Genomic DNA, 10,465 nt, shown 5'->3' with positions numbered 1-10,465 from the left:
AACACTGCATCCCATCCCCTCCCCTGATAGTTTTCCCATTCTTTGACCCTCTGAGAGTATTATAAGGTACAGAAGGTGGAAGGTCTGGCTTCTATAACTACTTCCACTCTGAACATGGGTGTTGACAGGTTGATCCATATTCCCATCCTGTCTCTATCTTTCCCTAGTGGGGCAGAGCTCTGGGGAAGTGGGACTACAGGACACATTGGTGGAGTCGTCTGCTCAGAGAAGTCAGGTTGGCATCATGGTAGCATTTGGAACCTGGTGGCTGAAAAAAGAGTTAACATATAAAGCCATACAAATTGTTAACTAATAATGAAACTAAAGGCAAGAATATTGCAGATGAAGATTTGGGGTCTCCATTTCAGAAATAGCTAGTAGGTTTATTTTAGGTATATTTCAAAGGGCCCATGAGTTTATTAGTTTTTGCCTGAGTCTGACATCTGATAAGCAAGTTGGACCCAGGTTATTATCTGGGGAGATGGTGTCATATTTGGAAAAAGGATTGGAAAACTTGATCAGGGAAGAGAGTAGCTCCCAAATATGGGGAAACTATATAAATATTGCTAACTGTAAACCCCATTGATTTGATCTGGGGCCCATATTCAGCATAGGAGCCTATATAACCTCTGTATCCCTATAGGTTTGAACTCATATTCTGTGGTCATGAGTAGGAACGTTCCAAGTTGCATAAATTTCAGGATTCATCTTCTTCGGAGATAGAGTATGTTAGCTAACCCTCCGGAGGATGGAACATTCTCTACCACTGTTGATCCACATTGAGGGCAAGGTTCTATGGGGGCCCCCAAAGGGGTTCATTATGTTGTTCCTGATGGCGATGACTAGTGACAATGGAAAGAGGGATCTACTTGAGGTCTAGGCTCATTATGTCTGTGTGGGAATCCCAGGACTCACCGACTAGGGCCCCAGCTGATGGGGTAGCCTGATAGTGACTAAAGAGTCATCATTAAAGTATGCTAGTCTCTTGCCCGTATTCAGTTTTTGTAGTCTTGATTTGATTTTTAAATCATACAGTTATGAGGTGAATTTGATTTATATCAATAGGCTGCAATAGCTGCCTTGGAGGGTCTTTGTCCAATAAGTCAGATGAAGATAGATGGGAGGCGATCACAGGATGCATCACCTCACAGCAAATGAAAAATATGAGCATCGACTTGGAAAAGGAAAAGATCTATAGTAAAGTTGGAATGAAGACTATCAAAATGGGAATAATTCTCCCTTATAACTCCCTGAAAAACAGGGAGTCTCAGCAAGGCTTGTGCACAGTGCTATAAGAAGAGTCTGTTCAACTAATGGAAACAAATGGCTAGAGATGAAGGGAGAGAGGGACCAGGAGTTGTCTCACTTGGTAGAGTACCACATTGGAGCGCCTGCGGAGGGGGAGAGAGCTTCATGGTGTTATGGTGTTTCTCCTCCTCTCTCCCTCCCTCTCCATCTCACTGTCTTCCTCTCTGTCTGTCTTGGTCTGAAATTAAAAAGAGTAAAAGAGAATCTGCTGAAAGTGAAGGAGTAGCATAAGCACAAGGCTTCCCTGAGTGTGTGTTGGGAGAAAGGAAAATATAGAGAGAAGAATTGTTGGATATTACTGTGTAAGTTGCCTTAATAATTTTGTACATTCAAAATGACAATTAAAAAACTGGATAGGTCCAGGCAGTGGCACACCTGGTTAAGCAGTTACAATACATAAGGACCTCAGTTTGAGCCCCTACTCCCTACCTGCAGGTCTGGGGGAGGAAGATTTATGAGCAGTGAAGCAGGTCTGCAATGTCTATCTTTCTCTTTCCCTCTCTATTTTCCCCCTTCCTTCTCAATTTCTCTCTGTGCTATCAAATGAAAAATGGCAAAAAAAAAAAAAAAGAGAGAAAGAAAGAAAGAGAAGGAAGAAAGAAAGAAAAGAGAAGAAAAGAAAAGAAAAGAAAAAAGAAAAAGAAAGAAAAAGAACCAAAAGAGGGGTTGGGATTGGGTTGTTGGTACACCAGGGTAAAGCACACACATTACCATACATAAGGACTCTGCAGTTCCCACCTGCAGAAGGGAGTTCTCAAGAGTGGTGAAGCAGGGTTGCAGGTCTCTCTCTTTCTCATTCCCTCTCTGCATCCCCCTTTCTCTTTCAATTTCTGTTGCTATCACCACCCTAAGCCCCCGACTCTTGCAAAAGAAGAAGACAACCAGTAGAAAAGTACAATCAACATGCCTTCATTCCTCAGCAAAATGTGTTGGTTTTATTGCAGATGGAATAGATTAAGAGGGACTTTTTTTTTCTTTGTCATCAGGGTTATCACTGGTGCTCAGTGCCTGCACTCGGTATCTACTGCTTCCAGTGGCCATTTTTTTTCTTTTTTTCTTTTCCTTTCAATTTTTGTTTGACAGGACAAAGGGAAATTGAGAGGGGAGGGGAGATAGAGAGGAGAAGAGAAAGGTAGACACCTGCAGCCCTGCTTCACTGCTCATGAAGTGATCCCCCTACAAGTGGGGAGCGTGCAGGGGCTAGAACCCTGGTACTTGAGTATGGTGATGTGTCAGCTTAATCTGGTGCATCTCTGCCTGACCCACAAGAGGCATCTTTGAACAACTTACACACAAGATGTTTGGGTGTGAAATTATGCCCCTGAAATATTATAGATGTGTAAGACACTGTCAAATTACTAATACAAAGTAAAATTATAAAAATAGATTTTTTGATGAAAAATAAAATATTTTTTAGAAACACTTTAAGTCTCATATCACAAACAGAATATGGATACAAGGTGTGTCTGATGGTTTCTTAGCAAAACAGAACTGGGAACGCTGTCAAAATCAGATGCTCTATGGCAATTTCATAATTGTTGAATAATCATTTACAATAATCTATCTAGCCTAATTGACATGATTGCCTAAAAGATTTAGGTGTGTGTGAGTGTTATTACTTGAAAAATGCATTGGCTGGTAAACAGGACTATGGAAAAAAATCTTTCCTTTTTGAAAGATTTCTTCTTAAAAAAATTTTTTTAGTTGTTTATTTTTCTGAGTGAGAGTACAGAGCACTATTGCAGCAGTGCCAGGAATTGAACATGAAGCTCCGTGCCTCTGTTCTACCTTTGAACAACCTCCACCCCAGTCAGAGGACAACAAGAGGTGCTAAAACAAAAATTTAGGAGAACAGAAATTTTCCCTATACGTAAAGAAGAAATCAGAAAATCAGACAGATCTTGAGACTTTCCACTGAGTGCTGAAGAACTCCAATTGTGTGATTGAGGGAAATCAAATAGTCTCTCAGGGCTTATGTTTCATTCCTCTTTCTATCTCCCTCCCTCCCTCCCTTTCCCTCTCCCTCCTCCCTTCCTTCCTTTCTTCCTTCTTTCATTCCTTCCTTCCTTCCTTTCTTTCTTGCTTTCTTTATCTCTCTTTCTTGCTCTCTCTTTCTCACTCTCTCTCTTCCTCTCTTTCTCTCTCTCCCTTTCTTCAACAGGCAAAAAAAAAAAGGGGGGGAGTTAAAAAAGGGAGTTAAAGAGATCAAAACACCTAAGATGCCTTCAATGAAGTGGTGACTGGGATATGAACCTGGATATGAACACAAGACAAAGCATCACGCTATCCAAGTGAAATATTTTGCCAAGCCAAGAATTTTTGTTTCCTTGTGTACTCGATGAGGATAACAGACACTTCACTCTATTGTCTTTTGTAAGGTGGAGTATATGAGAGTGACTTTTTCAAGTGCCATAAACTGTAAAGCTATTATAAAATTCTCAGCTAGAGCTTTAAACATGATTGTACCTCATAGTTGTGACTTACATAAGCAATGAGCCTCTCATTTGCTGAAATATGCTAGGATGCTGCTTTTTTACTGAGTGGACATCTGAAACAGGAATCATACAGATTACAGGCTTTCATCTAGGGTGAGCCAACTGATCTCCATGTTAGAATCACATACTCTTTCCAGTACAGAAAACAAATGCCAACAGGAAACACAAGGTTGCTCTTGTGTTTGTCAATGTCAAACCTAAGAAACTTCCCCACCAAAGCTGAGATATCAAAAGGCAGATGTGCTCAATTTTGTTGTTTATTGCACCAAGGACAGACAATTGTGAGTTTCTGAAAATGTAGTGTTTATCAAGTAGTTGAGGACTAGGGAAATAGCACTCTAGTTATACAAAAGACTTTTATACCTGAAGAACTGAGATCTCAAGTTGAGTCCCTGGCACCACCCAAGCCAGAGCTGAGCAGTATTCTATTCTCTCTCTCTCTCTCTCTCTCTCTCCTTCTCTCATTAAAATAAAATAAATAAAATATGAATATAGATATCAAACAGTTTACTTTGGAAAAAATCTCCACACTACCCACTCTGAGAGAAATAGTCTGATAATTGTATGTGTGTGCTATTCACACATGCTGTGTGTTATGTGTGTGTGTGTGTGTAGATGACATTTGTGTAGTATATATGTGTATCTGCAAGATGTGTGTCTATGTGTAGGGTAGGCAAATGTGTGTCTCTCTGTATGCATGTGTGAGGCTGTATGTGCATATGTGGCATGTGCGTGGGTGACTTATCAAGTTGTCAGCAGGGCAGTCAGCAGACATTCTTCTTCGGTCAGAGTTCAAAAAATGGTGAAAGCTGAAAGTGCAGTGGGAAAAAAATAACAAGGTGAAACCAATGCAAGCAAACAAAAGTTGGCTCACTGATGAAAATTGTCTCCAAACATAACATTCTTGAAATAATAAATAACCTGAGTTGATAGTGAAATCACCAGGAATGTCAAAGTAGACCTTTTTTTTTTTGCCTCCAGGGTTATTGCTGGAGCTCGGTGCCTGCACTCAAATCCACTGCTCCTGGAGGCTATTATTTCCTTTTCTGTTGCCCTTGTTGTTATTATTGTTGTTGTTATTGCTGTCATTGTTGTTGGATAGGACAGAGAGAAATCAAGAGAGGAGGGGAGACAGAGAGGGGGAGAGAAAGACAGACAGACACCTGCAGACCTGCTTCACCACTTGTGAGGCGACCCCCTGCAGGTGGGGAGCCAGGGTCTCAAACTGGGATCCTTATGCCTGTCCTTGCGCTTTGCACCACTTGCGCTTAATCCACTGCGCTACCTCCTGACCCCCAAAGTAGACCTTTTTGATGGGATATAATTTCCTGGATTCTTTTTTTTTTAAATTTCAGTGATGATTTGTATACATAAAATTCTGAAAAGTACTTTACTAGGTATTGAGAAATCAGCTAACCTGCTTCTCTGTCTAAATTCTCCTGGGAGACTTTCCTTTCCCATTAAAAAGTCATCATCTGGAGCTCTAGTCAAGGAATCCTTGGATTCCAACATAGATATGATGGGCTTAGACCTCTAGTGGATCCTTTTCTTCACCACCACTGGTCACTTCCATCAGGAATATCATCATAAGACCTCTTGTGGACCTCTCCAGGACATTTCCCTCACCTTAGAGCAGCAATGGTAGGGACTGCCCCCACTCTCCAATAGGAGGCTAGGTCAACCTACTTTGCCACTTGAGGAAGACTGGTCCTGAAATGAGTGCAGCTTAGAATGTTCCTAGCTATGACCATGAATTGGGAGCTCAGACTTACACGGATGAAGAGCTTACATAGACTCTTATGCAAAATAGTATAGATATGGACCCTAGATCAGATTAATGGGGTTAACAATTAATGGTGTTTATATACTTTCCTCATATTTGGGAGCTACTTTCTGACCTAATCCAGCTTTGTAGTCCTCTATTTTCAACTCTGACACCATTTTCCCAGACAATAGTCTCAGCCCACCTGCATATTAGCTACTGGGCTCAGGCAAAAATGACTAAAGCCCCATATGGGTCCCTTAGAATATATCTAAAATGGACTTCCTAGTTTCTGCTCACACCAAGACTCTTTGTACCATATGCTCTACTCTAACCTTTAGGTTCCTAATAATTAAACAAAGTTTACTGCCTTATATCATACTGCTTTTCAGTCACCAAGTTGTAGACACTACCATGATGCCATCCAGACTTCCCGGGGCAGACAATCTCACCGGTGTGTCCTGAAACTCTACCTCCCCAGAGACCTACCCCACTATGGGAAGATAGAAATAGGTTGGGGGTATGAATCGACCTGCAAACATCCATGTGCAGCAGAGAAGCAATTATAGAAGCCAGACATCCCACCTTCTGTACCCCATAAAGAATTTTGGTCCATTCTCCCAGAGGGATAAAGAATAAGAAAGTTTTCAATGGAGGGGATGGATGAGGAACTCTGGCCATAAGAATTGTATGGATTTGTACCCCTCTTATCCTATAATATTGTTAATCATTATTAAATGCCTAATTTTTAAAAAGTCTACTCAATTCCGCATTTTAATGATAAGTGGGAGAGTTTAGTAGCAGTCTGTATCACAGCATACATATGGTTTGTAGCTATACTTTTTGTATAGACGCAGGAGATAAAAACACACGCAAGTCACTGTTATGAAAAGGAGATCTATACTGAAGTATGGGATGGAACAAACTGGGATAGAATAGACATCAAGAACCAAAGCAAAAACTGGTAACTTCTTCTAATGGTCTGGCAGGTCATATCTGCACTTTTTGTGTTTTAATTTTCTTCTTTCTCTATCTCTTCCTGGTTCACTCTTTTAATGTGTGTGTGTGTGTGTGTGTGTGTGTGTGTGTGTGTGTGTGTGTGTGTGTGTGTGTGTGTGTTCAGCTAAGCTCTCCCTATTAGACCTCAGACTCCCTTCTGCCTTGGCTTGGACACAGACTCTTTCAAACGCTAGAAAGAATGATTTTTCTTGCAAATTGTTAATTTCCCAATCCTTATTTGATATTATGCAGAAAAAAATTTAAAACGCTTTATCCTAATGGGATTATGAAAATAATATTCTTTCTATTATTGATGTCCTTTAACAGTCATATTGATCTCCACTACAGATCAAAATATCATGCTTCTCCCCAGATAAGTAATGAACTAAGTCTATCTCAAGACTAACACTGACTTTGATGTGTTATCATGGGACCCGTCTCTAACAATTAGACTGGATATAAGTGTTAGAAGTTACATTATCCCTGGGCTAAGATGCCAGTGACCTGTGGTTTAGCCTTGTTTCAGAAGACAAATCACCTATTTTCTCTGTAAGTTGAAGTCCTGAATTGAAATCTTCCTATCTTAGGAAATGGCCAGAAACCCTCAGACTTTTCCCTGTAGCAGGGCTGAGTTTCCAAATGCTCCTGGTGAACTTGGATCAATAGCAAAACTCTTGAAATGAAAAAGAAACCCATCTCAGATCTAAATGATCCTTTGCACCTTCAGGTTCTGGGACTGGCACATCCCCGACTCCTTCTGCTTCTGTGTCTCTGATGTGGAATAGCTATCCCTCACAGGGTTCTGCTGATAAATCCTCTGCATGATAAGTGGGTGTTGGCAGGTGTTTGCAGGACTGGCCTTGGCAGAGTTCTGTCAGTGGTAGTCTGCTGTGATTTTTCCAAATGGCACAACCTATCTATTAATAGCATAGACAGATTTTCCTTTCTTTAATCAATATTATTTTTTACCATTGCTGGGCCAACTTGTTCAAATAGAAAAAGGAACACATACCATAGCACCAGAGCTTCTCCTAGGGCCTTAGAGGTCAATGTTTAGCTGGATCCATATTACTGTGACATTGCCATATCCTCTGATCAGAATGAATGAATCTGAAACCAAACCTATTTAACATATGATTTCCTGGCCTCATGCAGATTCCATGATGATCATTCTGCTGCCGCTAAGATAAAGAGAGTAAAGCCTACTATCTTCCCTCAGGGAGTCAGCAGCTGGAATGATTTAGAGAAACCCCCGGACAACCAGAAACAAAGGTAATGAAAGCATCAAGAGTATAGGCAATAAATATTACAGAAATTCAAAAAGAACCTGAACTGTCTTTCCCTGTCAAAAAAAAGTAATGTCTGAGCTGAGACACTATAAGAACGGATGGTGATGAGCTCATGGAGTTGAAGGGCAAAGTCTCAGGTGGAAGAACTCACCAACAGCAGGATATTCCCACTCAGGAAGGAATTGGTCTGTGCACAATAGGTGCTCTGCAACTGCTTTGCTGAGTGGAGAAGTAGACATCTGCATACTAGCTAGAGTTATGTGATTTATCAGAGCTTTCAGCTTGACTTACTCTACCCAGGGAGAGGGGAAGGATCAAAGCAAGTGGAATGGGGCTCTTTTTAAGAATGCAAGGTTTAAATTTTTCCACATTAAAGTGGAGGCTCAGCGTAGCTTCTTGGTTTGAAACGAAATTCCCTGTTTGTGGTCCATCTTTTCCTTACGTATTTTTGAGTAGATTGTTGGTTGTTTCCTCTGAGGAGTGTGTGCTGTCCTCTTTGCAGAAAACATTCAGGAGTCACCCTAGGCCATGTGGCAACAGGGGTTGCAACACAGCCATTTGTTCAAACACTAGGAGCCCTGAAGATACAGCCTCACTGTCCAATTATTAGGATGACTGGGAGAGGCAATTACCGTTGACTTGGCCCTCATTAAACTAAATCCACAACTGCCACATGGCAAAGCACCATCCCTGTGTAACCAAAGCTCGTCAACATTCAAAAAGGTGTGGCTGGGAGAAGAAGATTGGAGATGGAAAGGAGCCAAAAGGCAAGTTACTGTAGTGATTTTCCTCACTAGGTTCATTACTTTGGTAATTCTAAAAGCCAGCACATACCTCCTAGCCACTACAAAGTCAGATGTGGTTACAACTGGTAGCTTGGGTATTCCCTTGCTCAAGAGGTCATAGTAAAACACATTAGAAAATAATAGTACAAGAAGGCATGATCGAAACCATAGGAGTGGTGATTTCCAACATCTCAGAGATGTCCAGTCCAGAATCTGAATTATTATAAGAAGTCAATAAATCCCTCCATGTGTATCAAGAAGAACCTCTATTGAGAAGAGCTAAAGTGCTTTCACTTCACTATTTAACTGAGAAAAATGATATTAGGACAGAACAAGGCTTCAGTTCTATGCTGGTGTCAGGAATTAGTTCATCTCTCTCTCTGAAAGGTTATTTCACCCCCGAACACTGGGTTCTACATAGGGTTCTACCTATTCAACTTTCTACATACCCTCTTTCAAAACTATGTTCCTTAAAGGGAAGGTAAGAGCAAAACCCAGATAAAAGAAACACCAGTCAACCAAGTTTTCTTGTGGTTACGCTAATAGCTTTTTAACAGACTAGCAGTTGGAAAAAGTTAATGAGGCTAGGTGTGAAAAATAGAATCTGAATAAAAAGAAGATCCATATTTCTCAACTAATTATGTAACTGCTATAAGAGGCTCAAGTATTTTCATGGGGGTATTTCTTCAGCTTTTTAAAAAAAATTTATTTATTTTTATTTAAGAAAGTATTAATTAACAAAACCATAGGGTAGGAGGGGTACAATTCCACACAATTCGCACTACCCAATCTCCATATCCCACCCCCTCCCCTGATAGCTTTCCCATTCCCTATCCCTCTGGGAGCATGGACCCAGGGTCATTGTAGTTTGCAGAAGGTAGAAGGTCTGGCTTCTGTAATTGCTTCCCCGCTGAACATGGGCGTTGACTGGTCAGTCCATACTCCCAGTCTGACTCTCTCTTTCCCTAGTAGGGTGGGTCTCTGGGGAAGCAGAGATACAGGACACATTGGTGGGGTCTTCAGTCCAGGGAAGCCTGGCCGGTATCTTGATGACATCTGGAACCTGGTGACTGAAAAGAGAGTTAACATACGAAGCCAAACAAATTGTTGAGCAATCATGGACCTAAAGCTTGGAATAGTGGAGAGGAAGTGTTAGGGGGGAACTCACTGCAAACTCTAGTGTACTTCTGCTTTCAGGTATATATTTTGCAGTAGTTTATGGATACGTGTGAACATATGCTCTCTCTCACAGAAACTGGCGTATATCAAGGTTTTGGGACTTTGTTAGAAAGTAAACCACCTGAGATGGAATTAGAGTATACTATGAAAGGAAAGGTCTCACCCGAGTAATGAAGCTGAAGGGTTGTCATTCCACATATGAAGTCTCTGGACACAGTCTGAAGTGAAGCATGTTGAGGTGGCAATCGTTGCGTTGGTTAGGTTGTGATCGGCAGATGCAATATTATTTGATATGGATTGGGAGAGGCATACGGGAAAGTGGGCCCTATCCAAGAGTTCCGGGACTGGGGGAAGTAGAGGCTCTATAGTGGAGATGTGAGGTTCCTGCTGTCTTAGGGTTCAAAAAGACAATCGATAGTTAATGTTATCATCACATTAATTGGTAATTGGGTTAACTTTGAAAAGTCCTTTTGTTAGGGTTTGCTGTACAGTACCCAGTATCTTGTATATAACTATGCTATTGGTTGCTTCTGATCTACTTGGTCTAGGCTTTTGAGAGAGTCTGCATATCAATTACACAGCCTATATATTGAAAAGATTCAGTTTGTGTTTTGAAAAACTTCGAGACATACAATTAATTTCCCCCCT

The sequence above is a fragment of the Erinaceus europaeus genome, chromosome 4 (assembly GCF_950295315.1).
Source record: "Erinaceus europaeus chromosome 4, mEriEur2.1, whole genome shotgun sequence".
NCBI lineage: Eukaryota > Metazoa > Chordata > Mammalia > Eulipotyphla > Erinaceidae > Erinaceus > Erinaceus europaeus.
This window is presented reverse-complemented; position numbering follows the sequence as displayed.